Source organism: Myxocyprinus asiaticus, chromosome 36 (assembly GCF_019703515.2).
Source record: "Myxocyprinus asiaticus isolate MX2 ecotype Aquarium Trade chromosome 36, UBuf_Myxa_2, whole genome shotgun sequence".
Lineage (NCBI taxonomy): Eukaryota > Metazoa > Chordata > Actinopteri > Cypriniformes > Catostomidae > Myxocyprinus > Myxocyprinus asiaticus.
Genome location: NC_059379.1, coordinates 40,380,023 through 40,394,595, shown reverse-complemented (window position 1 = coordinate 40,394,595; position 14,573 = coordinate 40,380,023). Strand labels below are relative to the sequence as shown.

General features: G+C 38.6%; 1 protein-coding gene and 1 non-coding gene across 2 annotated transcripts in view; one reads left to right on the top strand and one right to left on the bottom strand.

The window, feature by feature from the left end:
• The window catches only part of LOC127427123 (retinoic acid receptor alpha-A), a 267,816-nt gene that overhangs the window by 92,501 nt on the left and 160,742 nt on the right, over positions 1-14,573 (bottom strand). The window lies entirely within an intron of this gene.
• On the top strand, positions 10,328-10,409 carry trnal-aag (transfer RNA leucine (anticodon AAG)). The gene has a single exon. It is a non-coding gene; the product is annotated as a tRNA-Leu (tRNA).

Below are 14,573 nucleotides of genomic sequence, written 5' to 3'. Positions count from 1 at the left end.
TTTTAAATATATTTTACAATAAAATTACATGTTAAGTTACCAAATTAACAGGTTTTTAAAATAGCATATTTAGATTCTTTTCCCAATAATAATACAAAATATAACTGCAAGAAGCGATGACTGGCCCATTTCCACCCGGTGGCTTCCACCCGGTGCGTGAACATTTGTCCAGCCCTAATGGCCGACGACTCTGATGTGTGTGCAAAATTTCATGAAATTAAGCATGCCAAGTGCCTCAAAAACACCCAAATATAGGAAGAAAGGAATATAACAATTAATGCATTTCCATGGCAACAGTATTTAAGATATCAAATATTCCTTTACAATTTTACATCAGCTGTGTCTTGACATTATTCTAAAGAATTTTGAAGCAATTCATGTAAACATAAGAAGCCTATTTCAAAGTTTGATGAATGCCTAAAAAACGGGTGAATGCGTTAAAAATAAAAAATAATTGTGAAAAAACATTCCAAAAACAATAGGGTTTTAGCACCTTCGGTGCAGGCCTCTCAGCCTGCACCTCTGGTGCTTGGGCCCTAATAAAGAACTTTCAGTGCTTGGCCCAAATAATCCTTAGAAGAACAATAGGGTCTCCGCACTTTCAGTGCTTGGGCCCTAATAATAATAATAATAATAATAAATAATAATAAATAATAATCCTTAGAAGAACAGTAGGGCCTACGCACGTACTTGGGCCCTAACAATGTTAGTTACAGTGTAGTTCACAACTACATACATCAGTGAATAAAAGTTCTGGGGGATTTTTATAACATATCATAATACCATAATAAAGTTTGAGATGTTTTCATTTCAAGTTCCAGTTGCAGAAACACACATGAAAAGTTGTCTTATCAGAACAACAGAAATTAGGTAAAATCTTAAAGTCTCTTACTATTGTCAAACCTCACACTTTATGAATGATAAACGGCATGTTTAGTTTGACCGCTCTCTAGTACTCTCATCACTCATTCACTTCTCTTCTTTCTTTCTCTTTCACTAATTTGCCTAACGTTATGCGGCTGAACTTTCTCTGAACCCGTGGAAGGCAGCCTCACCTCTCTATGACCCGCTCCATGAAACCGATTCGCTTCAATGCCTTTCTCATCTGACATCACACAAAGGCGTTCCACCTTGTTCATCAGCCTTACACAACAACCACACTTAGCAAGACGAGTCATTTCCTTTGAACAACCAGCTGGAAGTTTCTGCAGAAAAAGGCCTGGAATTAGTTGCACAACTGACAGTCAACAGGCAACGCTCGCTTCTGGAGGAGTCATGGGAAGTTTCTAATTCATGGAACTCACACTTTCTACTGAATATCCAAAGTATTTTTTCAAAAGTGACAAGAAAGAGGGAAAGTTTTAAAGCAAGAAATGCACACTGAGTTCATGGTGCCAAAAGTACAAATACAAGAAGTTCTACAGTCAACTTGAAGACTCTAAAACCTGCTAATTTATGTTGTAAATGTGTGTCAAGACATAACAAGTATGGTGTACTCCTGTGTGAAATGTGACCATGATCTTAAGCATAGGGTGAATATAAAACCGTGTGTGTGCTGTAATGCAGTATCTGCTGATAAGATAGCAATCCCAGCAGTCTGAAACAATGCTGTTTCTCCTACAGTCTCTGTGTAGATTGAGACATGGATTGCTCTACCATTGTGGCAGCTGAACATTAGTTATAAGCATGTATTTTATTCACAATTTGCTTTATTTGCAAATCCAGAGATTAATAGTGAGTGTGGTGCACCAATAAAAATTAATTCAGGATTTGTTGATCTAGGTTTTATTTGAATTGATTTGTGTTGCACCACATTATTTTAAACATGTCTCAAAGCTTAAAGGTAAACTGAAACCGGACTCACTGGTGTGACTAAACAACAAGAATGTTACTCTTTTCACTTACTCTTTGACAGAAGACATGGATTAAACCACTGGAGTTGTAAGGATTACCTGTATGCTGCTTTTATGTTCTTTTGGAGTTTAAAAGTGTTGGACTCCATTGACTTGTATTATATGAATATATTCACATCATATCTCCATCAAAATATATTAGCTTGTGTTCCGCAGAAGAAAGTCATACAAGTTTATATGATTCAACTTTAAAAAAAAGTAAATAATGAGAAAATTATCATTTTTGGCTGAACTATTCCTTTAACCTAGGTTTACTGTAAAATTAAAACCAAGAATAATGATGGTTTAAATGTAACCCTGATTATATTTAACTTAGGTTTAAAGTTTGATGCAACTGAATTATTAGATAAACCTTGATTTAATCGAGATTAATCCAACCTACATAGTGTCTCAATCAGTATGCACATGTGTTTCATGAGCAACATTCGGGATGAGAGAACTACACGAGAAAGAGGAAATAGGGTGTGAGATTTTGCGATTCACTCGGGATGATGGCAGAAGACCAAAGTGTGCACTGTGTGAATTATTTCAAGCATTACTCCCGATTCACCCTCTTCATTCACACATGGCAGATTACATACACACACGAGTGGCACTCCACCCCCATGCCAGGGCAGCCGGTGTTTAAGTGTGGTGATAAAAGGGGGACGAAGGGGTAAAGTTGGCTTTATGGGCCAAGCTGATGGCAATAACTGTGGGTAGTACCTTTGAGGGTGTTAAACTATTTTTATAACCCACACAAAAATATGTTATTACCTGGAAGTTAAGAAAGGTGCCCTAAAATGAGACAATGGTGTTTGGCCTTTAACAGGGCACAGATATTGTCACCGGCTGTCAGATGCAGTCCTGTCACATGCACTAGGTCACTGTTTTCAAGGTTGCTGTTACGACCTAAAATCATTCTCGGAAGGTCTTTCCCTGGAACAGTGTCAAAAGGTACAAATTAACATTACCAAATGTGAGAATTCCGGCAGAGCACAAAATTACTTTTATGTTGAGTGCAAGGAGACCAATCTTACATATTAGAACTTCTGAGAAATAATTTGGGTTTTTAAAAAAATTGGGGGCTTGTCCGGGATCTTGCAAGAAGGCAGACCTCACAAGGTCTAAATGAAGAATCTTAGCATTTATAAGGACAGGTCTTTATTTTCCAAACAACAAATTAAAAATGACAAATAAAGGAGAGGACAGCACTACTGTTATAACTTTTCAATTTAAAGACTAGAATTTTCCAACAAGTGAACTGAAAACTGCAGCAAATCCTGATAATTTTGCGAAACTGCTGACAATGTTTTGTGCGTTGTTTCCTCAGCAAAGCAGTCTTGGATTTAATTTACCCGTTTCATGACGTCACTGTATGACTGCGCTGACATGTTTGTGACCAAAACTCCACATAACTTCAGTGTGCTGCGCTATGGGATGCGACAGGAGTCGGCGAATTTTTTGTTTCTATTTGTAAATCCTGAAAAAGTGATACTGCTGCTTACTTACTGGAGCAAAATTTTTATTTATATCTTTCAAGAGAAACGGTTTCATTTCGCCAAAGTCAAGCAGTGGAGAGCGTAGATAAAACATGTGTTGATTCTTGCTCATTTATTCAGACATGTCAGTTATCTGTACACGTGTCAGTTATATTTATAACATCATCAATTCTGATACAATTAAACTGGAAATGCACATAGGATGGTGGAATAAAGGTATGTGTTAATTGTAACATTATAATAAATTAAAAAAGCACTTTAAATGTCAATATACAGGATATATTTAATGTGTACATATAAATGTAGGTCAATAAACAACATATCAAAAGATTATGAAGCACTTTATTTACACCATCGATATAATTATAAATTAACTTATAACTAAATTAACTACGCTCTAAAAAAGACAACATGAGTAAAACATAAAAGTAGTCAAAAGTAGGCTTGTGTACTCGCCGGTCACACATCAGACTCACTGGCATACGGAGATGAATTGTGGATCAAATCTATTTAAATGTCTGAGAGTTTGCAATATTTGTGCTGACTTCAGACCTTTATACACTTTTCCTGGGACTTGGCTTGAATCAAAAGCAATTTTTTGATGTTTTTCTTGATATCGTTTCACGGGTGTTTTTCCATTCACCACCATTTGTTCCTCCCACTGTTGGTCACAAATACAGCAGCTGTGAGGAAAAAGTGACGTCACTGAAACAGGTCAATAATTCATATTTGAGAACAACACAAAGACTGTTTGAAGGACCAATTGGACATTGTGACATCATTTGGAGTCCGACTTCCCCTTGACACCCATGTTCCTGAGCACCACCCTGTTTGTGTTGTTCTACTACCAATGAATCCCTCTTGAAACCAAATGCTGCTTTTCATCTTTTACTGCATGGCCAAAATGAGTGAAGCTTGTGAGTTACGGAGGGCTGAGAAGTGTGTCCACAGGGACGAACTCTGAGCCGCTGTGTTCTTGGATCATTGAGCTCCAGCATTAGATTTTAAGATCTGGTTTAACTCAAAGGATGAAATCAGGAATTGGTGATGTGGGAACACCTCTCAGCACATGAAGAACTGTGAGAAGAAAGTTATAGAACTAACTAACTTGGGCTAGTTTTGTAGTTTCCTGAGCAAGTATTACTGTTACTGAGCTGCAGGACATGAATACAACTAAAATAACTTCTAGCCCTAACCCAAAACTTAAAACTTCCCTTAAAAATGTTCACAGTTGTAACCACATTTGTGCCATAATACAATGGTAACTACAGTTATTACAGAACTTTTCAAATGAATCTCCATTGTGATTAAGTCAATGTGAGCACACTTTGAACATTTTTATATCAAATCTATTCCCTCCACTTCAGAAAAACAAATGTGCTTTATGGGGGGAATTTTACCCCAAATACTATACTTGTACTAATTGGTCAGTTATTGAAAACCTTTGATTTAAATCACCTTAAACTGAAAATGACAAATAATTATTTTGTCTCAATATAAATGTGATAATTTCAGGGATTCTCATTAGAGACATAAATATGCAACATTTTCAAAGTTAAATGAAATATTATATCAAATTACCTCAAAATCAAACTTTAGATGTTACATGCAATGATCTCATGGATCAGGACAATTTTTGCAGTGTATAATGACAAACATGTGTTTAGGAAAGTGCTATGGTTGTTTTTGTTGCTATTTGACGTTTTGGGAGAAAATTAAAAATTCTTAATTTACCCCTGGGGGGGCTTAAGCCCCGCTGTACCATACAGTGTACAAAGTGTTCAAGGATATTAGTAATTAGTAGAATGGACAAATACACAACCAGTCAAACATTTGAACACACCTACTGATTCTTTACCATTACTAAGTGCACTGTAATAAATTACCAAGATTTACCAGTAATTTCATACAATAAAATACTGTATTCAGAATTGTATTGTTAAATTAAATTTCATTTGAAGTCACCATTATCGTGTTTAGTGTTCCCTTTAGATGGGAACTTTGACTTAATCTTTTCTACCTAATATTCTCTCAGCTGATACAATTGTGTTCAAGAATACAATATGTTGCATTGGAAAATCTCAGTTTAATTTAGTGACTAATTTAGTGACTTCAGTTTTGGTCATAATGTGAAATCACCACTATTTGGGTGATTTTTAAGTTGTAAAATTGGCTACAACTTTAGACAGAAAAGTGAAGCAAGTGATTTTATCACATTAAAATCATGATTACATGCACATTGATTATGTCTTGAGTATTTTAAAGTTAAAAAAATGTCACTCATTCACTTCCAAGTGCCTCATTTTAACCAGATTTTATTTGTATTTTTTAAGAAAAGGAGACAGGTCAAAATCAATTTTTGTGGTAATGAACATCATGCCACAAATGCTGTCAATTGAGCTTAACTTGTACTGAACCCGGAATATTCCTTTAATTGTAATAAATTGTAGAAATAATACTGTAAAATATACTGTGAAAGTCATGCAACTAGTAGCCAGGAATATACTGTAAACTCACACTAAAATTTTTTCCAGTGTGTGATTAAGTGTGTCCAAACTGTTGTGTATCTCTGCTTCCCTATAATAACTGTGTGAGTTAGTAGTGTTGCAGGAGGTCAACAGATCTTCACTGAGTAAATGAAAGCTGTAACAGGCAGTTTAACAGGACGTATGTTTCATAAATCTAGACACACAATAGACTCCACGCGGTCTCACATTGTAGTTTTATTCTGTCTGACCCATCATTCCTTAAACACACAGAGGCATGACCCCTTTAATGTGCCCTGTTGAGCACACTCAGCATTTATGGCACACAGTGCAGTGCTGGCGAGAGCTCTTTACAGCATACGGCTGATGTACGGCACTCATAACCTGCTATACTGCAAACAGAGTCTGTTCCTAAAGATTTCTTTCTACACACAGTGGGTCTCAGTGTGTGCAAACGTTGCCACATAGATATCATCATCATCAATAAGTTTGCACTTGAATTAATTCTCCATTAACGATAAAATTTAGAACCAACTGAAACCACACAAACACACAAATGACAGACTGTTGGTGGTCTTACAAGCATGATTAGAAATTAAGATACTATGGGGCAGATTCATTAAACAGTTGTGGCACTTTTGCGTGCTGTATTTCAGCGCAAAAACCTGCATCTTATTCACTAACAACCCGCAATCACTTTTAGCGGGCACAATCAGCGCAGAAATTGCACCGCGTCTTCAATATTTAAAATAGGTAACTGTCAATCCTTTCTGTGCAAACATGCCTCTTTTCTATGTAAATTAGGCTCATTAAAGATTGCGCTTCATTCACAAAACTCCGTGCAATTTGCCCTGTGCAATTTACATCGCGCTATTACTGCCAAATGAAAGTAGAGGGTAAAATGAATTTTATTTAAAAGAACAGTTTGAGAACATTTTCAACCAATCATATAAGCAGTAATTAAGCAAATAATCATCAAATGATGGAGAAGAGCGTTATAACCTGGCATATACAGTATCCAGATACAAGGTGTAGTCAAGCGCACGTTCTGCATGTTTAAGAGATGATCCAGGTGTCTGAATCAAAGTGATGCTCTACAGTCCCGGCAGGGTGTTAAATACGGTGGTCTGCGGCATCCTCCGCTATATAGCACTAAGAATCGGACTGCAGGATCAGAATTGCACATGCAAATTGCGTTCAGCAGCGATTTGTGGGCGCTTTTGCGCCGTTGCCTGATCTGCATAATTTCTTTAGTGAACTGGGCGCTAAACCAGTGCAGAGAGTGTGTGCAAAAAAAAAACACAAAAAAAACAGCACTATTACCGGAAGCAATTCATTCTTTGTGAATCTGCCCCTAAGTGACCCACAAAAAGTTACTTATGTCAGAGTAACAAAAATTATGCGCATTAAAGCTCGATCTGTCTGGGATAGATTCTGACCGCCTGACGTGACCTGCACTGGGTCATTAAAGCACAAAGAGTTTGTACTGGATATGCATGTGAATATGCTGGTAATGAAACCAGTGTGCAATCTGGAACTGTTTCACATGTTTCCACCACACAAAAGGCAGTTCTGCATCGCCTCCAAAAGTGTGCCGCTCTCTCCATCCGGGAGGCGTTACGAGGCCCGGATAATGTCTGCAACAAGTAAAGTTTTCAAAACTCATTCAGGCAAGACAAACTGTCTTCACTGGAAACAGCCAGTGTAGCGATGCGATGTGCACTCAGTTGAGAAGTCATATTAATAGTACAAAAAAATTGTACTAAAACGTACAGTATAACTTTTACTCCCATAGAGAAAGCTAAAAAAAAAAATTATGATTTTTTCTTAAATTTAACCCCTTACCTAAACCATAAACCTAACCATAATTTTAATACGAAAATAACTAGAGTACCACGGAAGAAAGAATACAAGTTGAAGGAAGTGTATTACAGGTTATTGACAGATATCAGTCATTTCTATTGCATAAATAAATATGGAATGAGAAAACAAATTTGTTCACAGTTTCATAAAATAAAGTGTTGGATAGGAGGCAAGTTAAAATTCGATGCCTGTATTCTCTAGATTTGAGGTTCTGTTTGTTTATTGGTTGGTCTCTATGGGAAGTCAGACGATACAGTATCTTACAATTTCACCATCTCGTAAAAATTATGAACTGTCTAGAGGTCACGTGACGCCATGCGAGGAGCAGACGTGTAAACGTCGAGCTCTGCGCACTTTGCTAGTTTTTTAATTATTTTCATGTCATAATCCGGTGAGATTCGATACACCCAGCTTCATATTTGTTCTTTGAGGTAAACATGACAATCTTCGGGCTCTGGAGACATTAAAAGACACTTACGTGCTCAAGCTGAAAACTCTGACGGGCCTGCAGACCAGGGACTCGATTTGAACGGTGCAGCGGGAGAAATCCAGCATCAACTGTCCAACATGACTGTGATGCTGACGAAGGTTGTTGCTGACTTGGAAGATCTCGCTGTAACACGTTGATCGATTACGGCGATGGAAACAAAATTCTCTGAGTTGGTTACAAGAGTGGCAGATGTTGAGAGACGGATCGATTATCTGGAGTCAGTGGAAAGGGAATTATCTGCTAATCCGCTCGTGACCAAAATAGACGTGGAAAACATTTTGGAAAAACTGGAAGATTTGGAAAATAGGAGCCAACAAAATAATGTACGGATTGTTGGAATTCCTGAGCATGAAGAAGGCAGAGATATGGTGAAATTCCTAGACGAGCTCTTCCCGAGTCTGCTTGACATAACAGGCCATAAGCTGGAAATCGAGCGAGCTCACAGAGTCCCGGCTCACAGATCTGCTGAGGGGGACAGACCCCAATCAATTCTGGCCAAATTTCTGAGATCATCCGATAAAGAATTTGTGTTGCGCGAGGCAAGGAGCAAAAGGAAAGCTTTCTTGGAAGGATCACAATATTTTCTTGTTCCCAGACTTTGCGAATTCGACAAAGGAGAAACGCAATCGATTCAAGGAATGTAAGAAACTCTTAAATCAACAAAAAATCGCTTTTGCACTGATGTTTCCGGTCAAACTGAGAATAGATACTACAGATGGCCGCAAAGTATTTACGTGCCCCAAGCAAGCACTGTCCTTCATAGAAATAATGGGCGAGTAAGCCATTTGGTGGTTCTCATGTAGCTCCAGAGTGGATTAACTCACTGTACTTACTCTGGCTGTCTGAGGAAGTTGGGTACCATTTTTGTTTCTGTTTGTGTTGGTTCCGCCTAGCGGCTGGAGTTTGTTTTGTGGAACAACACTCCTTCAAGAAACTTTTGCATGGACAGAAGATCGCTTTTACACTGAAGTTCCCGGCCAGATTGAGAATGGATACTAAGGATGGCTGCAAAATATTTACATGCCTACACAAAGGATGTCTTTTATAAAGTTTTATAAAGACTGAGTAAGTCACGGTGTATTTTTTTATGCGGCCTCCGAGTGAATTTGACTCGCTCAATACACTCTGGACCATCCGAGGAACTGGGACGCCTGTTTTGTTTTTTTGTTTTGTTTTTATGTGCTGGTTCCGCCTAGCGGCTGGGGTTTGTTTTGTGGAATAACACTGCTTCAGGACAGTTGTGGATGAATCCGCTCATTCTTTGTGCTTATGCCTCCTATTGGCTGGAGTTTGTGTTGTGGAGTATTTTTGCAGGACATTGGAAGGATTACATCATCTGCTGCACTCATACACAGCTAGCTCAATGAACACTTGTTTGTCTGTCCGAGGAAACTGAACGGCTTTATATCGGCTGGAATTTGTTTTGTGGAGGAACACACCTTCGAGACAGTTCTGTGAATGAATCTACACGTTCTTTGTGTTTATTCTGCCTATTGGCTGGGGTTTGTTTGACAAAGTATATTCTGTTATGTAATTTGTGCAGAAGCACCGGACTTGAGCAATCTGATGGCAAAGTTGTCGCGGGGGCTCTCATAGGCGTGCATGGACCTTTTGAGTTTAGAATGATTGATGCCGGTTGGCACTGTCGTGCACAGGCTTAATGCGCACGTTTTTCCTTTTTCTGTTTGTTTGGTTCGGGGGGGGGGGGGTCGGGGTTTGAATGTTGCATTAATGTTGGAATGTGATCTGTATAATCTTATTTTTGACACAATCTATTTTTTCTATTATATCAAAATGTCAAATGTTAATATGAGTGGGTTATCTTTCTCCACGTGGAATGTGAATGGGTTGGGGCACCCCATAAAAAGGAAGGTTATTTCTTTTCTTAAGCATAAGCAATGTGATATAGTGTTTCTTCAAGAAACACATCTTTCCTCGCAGGAAGTTGAAAAATTTGGGAAGATATGGGGTGGGCATGTTTTCTTTAGTGCTGGCTCAAGTAAGAGCAGGGGTGTCATGATACTGATAAATAAACATCTACAATCAGATTAAAGATAAATTAGGGATAATTCTCCCTAATTATGGTAGCTCAGCGGTAGCGTGGCCGAGTGGTCCAAGGCGCTGGATTAAGGCTCCAGTCTCTTTGGGGGCGTGGGTTCGAATCCCACCGCTGCAGAGTAATGTTTTGGGGGCAGTGGTAGCTCAGCGGTTAAGGCTCTGGGTTACTGATCAGAAGGTCAGGGGTTCAAGCCCCAGCACTGCCAAGATGCCACTGTTGGGCCCTTGAGCAAGGCCCATGACCCTATCTGCTCCAGGGGCGCTGTATCATGGCTGACCCTACACTCTGACCCCAGCCTAGCTGGGATATGTGAAAAGAAGAATTTCACTGTATATGTGCAAATGTATAATGTGTGATAAATAAAGAAAATTATTTAAAAAAAAAAAAATTATTAATTATTAAAAAATTATTATCATTATTGTTTTAGCAGAAATTCAGGGGCAATGGTTGGTTTTGGCTAATATTTACGTGCCTAATGTTGACGATCAGGGATTTTTTATAGATCTTGAAGGGATGTTGCAAGCTACTGGCACCCTTCATGATATAATATTGGGAGGAGACTTTAATCTTTTGATGGGCTCAGACCTTTAGCATAGTGAAGCAAAAGTGTGCAAGCCCCCTAGAGCAACATTGACACTTCACAGTAAAAATGTGTAAAAATCTTGGTCTTACAAATATTTGGAGACTTTTTAACCCATCTGGTAGTGACTATACATTTTTTTCCATCAGTCCATAAGATTTATTCTAGATAAATATAAGTCCCTCATTTCATCAATTGGAAACATCTTAGTCTCAGATCACGCTCTGGTGAGTTTAGAGATGTTAACCACATACGGAGAAAAAGAAATCATACAGTTGCCGCTTTAAATGTATCCCTTTTGCAAAATCCTGATTTCCAACAAATGTTAAAGACTGAAATCAATGTTTATATGGAGACCAACTGGTCCTCAGTATCTTCTTTGGGCATGTCTTGGGAGGCACTTAAGGCAGTTCTTAGGGGTCGGATCATACAGTATACCTCATTTACCAAAAAATCCAAAGCACGAGAACTCGTGGAGTTGAAGGGAATATTAAAAGTGCAGAGGCAGAGCTGAAGCGCCAAATGTTGTCTGATGGCCTCAGAGAATTGACCCGATTGAAATACATATATAACACTATTTTATCGCAGACAGTGGAGTTTTGGTTATTTAGGGCAAGACAATCATACTTTGAGTCGGGGGACAAAGCAGGGAAGCTTTTGGCTAGATATATAAACGAGAGAGAGTCTTTTTCTACCATTCCCTGAAATCTGCTGGTGGTGAAATTTTTACCTTGGCCATTGATATTAATAAGGCCTTTAAAGAGTTCTATCTTAATCTTTATAGTTCCACGTCTTTGTCTACTGATGAAGATATTAGAAAATTTGTGGAATCTAAATTGACGATTGAGCAAAAAAAATGATCTTGATTCTGAGATAACCTTGGAGGAACTTGACGAGGTAATTAAGGCCTTACCTACAGGCAAAGCTCCGGGGCCAGATGGTTTTGCCACTGAATTTTTTAGATCTTATGCTACAGAATTGGCTCCACTTTTGTTAGAAGTTTATACAGAATCATTAAAGAATGGAAAGCTTCCCCCAACCATGACACAAGCCCGGATCAATCTGATTCTTGAAAAGGACAAAGATCCAAGCGAGTGTAAAAGTTACGATTTCCCTGATCCAGCTATATGTAAACATTTTGGCTAACCGATTAAGTTATGAAATCTCTTATACATATAGATCAGGTGAGGCTTATTCAGGGCCGTAGCTCTTCTGATAACATTAGGCACTTAATCAGTATCATATGGTCAGTAGTGAATGATCAGTCTCCGGTCACTGCCATCTCACTTGACGTCGAAAAGGCGTTTGATTTGGTAGAATGGGATTATCTTTAAGATTTTGGAAATGTATGGGTTCGGGAGTACATTTATTGGTTGGATTAAGTTACTTTATAGACACCCTGTAGCAGCGGTACAAACAAATAGATTAATTTAAGATTAATTTTCTCTGAATAAGGGCACTCAACAGGGTTGCCCTCTTTCCCCATTATTGTTCTGTCTTGCCCTGGAACCATTAGCAGCCACGATAAGAAAGGAGGATGATTTTCCAGGGGTGATGGCGGGAGGTGTGGCGCATAAGCTTCTGCTTTACGCAGCTGATATTTTATTATTTGTCTCTGACCCAACTAGATCTATGCCTTGCCTCCACAGAATTATTAATTCCTTTTCCAAGTTCTCAGGATACAAAGTCAATTGGTCTAAATCCGAACCTTTGGCTCTGACAGCGTACTGTCCAGTAACGGCCTTCCAGCTGGGCGCCTTCCATTGGCCCAAACAGGGCATTAAGTATTTGGGTATTTTATTCCCAGCAAATCTGTCTGATTTAGTTAGAGTTAATTTTGACCCTTTAATAAAAAGGTTTGAGTGATGTGGACAGGTGGGCTTCATTATATTTATCGATGATTGAGAAGGTTAATGTTATTAAAATGAACTGTATTCCAAAATTCAACTGCCTGCTACAGTCACTCCCTATAGATGTCCCCCTCTCTTATTTCAAGCAATTTGATAGCATAGTGAAGTCCTTCATTTGGAATGCTAAACATCCCAGACTACATTTCAACAAATTACATAGGCCGATTGACAAAGGTGGGCTAGGCCTACCCAAGATTTTGTTTTATTATTATGCGTTCAGTCTCAGGGATTTGGCTCATTGGTCACTTCCATCTGAAAGAGCCCGTCCCTGGTTTTCTATTGAACAGGAAGTCCTTGCCCCTATTTCGCCACTGCAAAGACTTTCTATCAAACTAACCGGAGAAGTCACTCATACTGTGTGTTATTTCACATTTGCATATGATTTGAACAAGATTGGCCAGAGTATTTAATTCGGACATTTATTTAAATGTTGCCTCAAGCATATGGCTGAACCCCAAATTATGCATTAACAAGTCCCCTTTCTGTTGGTCAGAGTGGATTGTGAGGGGGGTTACTACACTCGGCGACCTGTATGAGAGTGGAGTGTTGAAATCTTTTGAGAATTTGCGATCATTTTGGGATTCCCAGATCTCAGTTTTATAGGTATTTACAGCTGCGCCACATGCTCTGTACTGTTTTTGGGAGTAGCACACACCCCCCTAAGGCGGCAGGTGCTTTGGAAGAGGTGATTGCTGCTTTTGGAAAAGGTCATGAGGCATCAGTGTATTACTCCATGCTAATTCAGAGTCTGGGGGATGGAGCTTTAACTTCTATCAAGAGATTATGGGAGAAAGATTTGAATTTGGTATTGGAGGAAGGAGTGTGGACTAGGATTCTAAAAAATGTCAAGTCTGCATCTAGATATGCAAGGGTTCGCCTTATGCAACTTAAGATTTTACATAGATTTTATTGGACTTCCTCTACATTATATAGGCTTGGTCTTAAAAACACACCCACCTGCTGGCGATGCCAATCAGAAGTTGGAGACACAACTCATGTATTTTGGGACAGAGTCAAGTGTTAAGATTCAAGATTTTTGGTTGAGGGTTCAGAGTTATTTGTGTGACGTTTTGGGCACTCAAGTTTTACTTTGCCCCAGACTTTGTATTTTGGGTGATGGGGCGGTCATAAATTTGGGGGACAAATTTATTAAAAATTGGGTTCTGACAAGTGTTATGATTGGCAGACAAGTTATTTTAAGCAGTTGGAAGTCGGACAGAGCGCCATCATTTCCGGAGATGGGGAGGGGGGCAGCTTTTGAAGAAAGGTTATCTAGCGGATTGGGTAATTTGGACTTGTTTGTGGGAAAGTGGGGCATATATCTGGCATTTTTGGAGGACTCTCGGGGAGGGACAGTGGAGAGAGAGGTGTAGATGTTAAGTGTGTGATTATTATATTTTATTTATTTATTTTATTTTGTAATATTTATTTTTGTGTGTCTATAATCATGTGGGACCACTGGGGTGTTCTTGTGGGTGGGGTTGTGGGTTGGGGATGGGGTGGCGGGTAGTAATAGAGGGGGTTAAGTATTGATTCTGTTTGTAAATGTTTTTGCTTTTATTTGTTAATATATGAATCAATAATAAAAAAAAATTTAAACTAATAACTGTCTGTCTAGAATAAAATGATTTGATTTACAAATATCATGTGTGAATTAATATCTATGAATTGTATTCATTATATATTTAAATAATGTCTGACTGTTGCATCAGAAGCAGCTTGTGATGGCATGAGGACACTGAATCAAATTACTTTAGATGTCACAATATACAAAAAACCTCTTAAAATGTC